This window comes from Salvelinus sp. IW2-2015, linkage group LG36 (assembly GCF_002910315.2).
Source record: "Salvelinus sp. IW2-2015 linkage group LG36, ASM291031v2, whole genome shotgun sequence".
In the NCBI taxonomy this organism is placed as follows: Eukaryota; Metazoa; Chordata; class Actinopteri; order Salmoniformes; family Salmonidae; genus Salvelinus; species Salvelinus sp. IW2-2015.
The window spans coordinates 39,867,183-39,869,039 of NC_036875.1; positions in this window are offsets into that span (position 1 = coordinate 39,867,183).

Below are 1,857 nucleotides of genomic sequence, written 5' to 3' on the forward strand. Positions count from 1 at the left end.
CCCTGCATGTCCCCCAGAGTGACTCAGAGACAAGGTGCCCTGCATGTCCCCCAGAGGACTTCCTGCCTGTGTGGTGGCTGAGCTCAACATTACTAACTGTAATGGCGAAAAACTGGAGATTGTGATTATAAATTCTTCATTGTACACTAATGAAAATATCTTGATCAGCAGTTTCTCACAACAACGTGCTTGAAGGATTTAGGGAAAACTGACATAAACAGCTGGAATGCTGTTTCTTAGCTTTCTTTTTCTGTCGTCTTGCACATCTCGGTCTTTGTTTAAGACTCTTACGCGTTTGTATCTCCCATTAAAAGTTTTAGTGTCACAAGCTTGCTCAATAAACTCAGTTAGTTTAGATTGTGTTAACCTCAACAGAAATAGAAGATATTTGAAAACCATGCAGATAACCACAGTACTGGGATAGGTAAAACCTTTAAAAGTCTAAACCATTGGGGGGAGGTTCAACTAAACTAAAATAGGCCTTTACTACTATAGCCCATAGAAACACATTGAATAAAACATTCTTAAATAGCAATGAAAAACTGTTTGTCCTATATCTGGGAGATATAAGAAAGATCAGGAAATATTTGTGTTTTTTTTACACATATTTAACCCCTTTTTTTGGGGTAGGCACAAAACTACCTCCATACTTCCATAAATGTTTTAACCGGTACCGGGTACCTTCAGACGAGTCCGGTACCGGGTACCTTCAGACGAGTCCGGTACCGGGTACCTTCAGACGAGTCCGGTACCGGGTACCTTCAGACGAGTCCGGTACCGTTTACCTTCAGACTGGTCCTATGGGGCTTGTGGGAGAGTCTCATCTTTCCATAGAACGGTCATATTATTTAGTAGGCCAAACCATTTGAACGCTACAAACGCCAATGCAAAAAAAAAAAAAAGAAATCTGTCAGAATTTGATGGAGTTTTATTTTTAATGTGTTCTGTAGATTGGCGCACGTCAATAGACTCTTAAGGATTTAATGGTGGTATCTTCCATTGCTGTCTACCGTGCAAGTTTTCAATTTCTGTAGGATTATTCTGTACATAGGTAGCAGTGTATGTGTTCAGTTTGAGTCATGTAGAGGTGTTATTGTATGACAGCATACTTATTATCTCACCAAACACAGTCTTAAAGACAAAGAAAACTAGATTGATTTCGCTGTTGATGTCTACAGCCAGGGACTGACTTTCCTCTCTGAAGCCGCGTGTTGTTCCTGCTTCGTTATTGAAGTGACAGATTGACAGATCAAACAGCGACAGGGAAAACGCCAGCTCAGATACTTTGCTGTGTTATTTTTCGATTGATACCTGTAAGGCCTGATGAAAGGTTTCTGCCAGGGAAAGTCTGATTTATCAGACACAACTGGAGAAAGGTCAATCTGTCCTTATTTGGGGCGTACTGCTGACAGATTGTTATGCTGCAGGGAGGAGAGGGAGAGGGGGGCCGGGGTTGGAGAGAGGAGGGCCAGCGAGGAGAGGGAGCGCCAGGGTTGGAGAGGGAGGGCCGGAGAGGGAGTGAGGGATGGCCAGGGAGGAGAGAGGAGGCTGGGAGGAGAGGGAGGGGAGGGGAGGGCCAGGGGAAGAGGAGAGGGGAGCGGGGTTGGAGAGGGAGGGCGGGGTTGGAGAGGTGAGGGGAGGGGAGGGGCAGGGAGGAGAGAGGGGGGGGGGGGGCAGGGAGGAGAGGGAAGGCCGGGGAGTAGAGGGGGCTTGTGGGGCTGGTGCTCATCTTTACTGCAGGCCAGACCAGGGCAGGGCTCAGCTCTGCTCTGCTGCCAGGGGATTGGTTCATCCCTGTGATGTCACTGTCCAGCCTACAGAGCACCAATCGTTGTGTGGGTACGATTTCAGGAACTC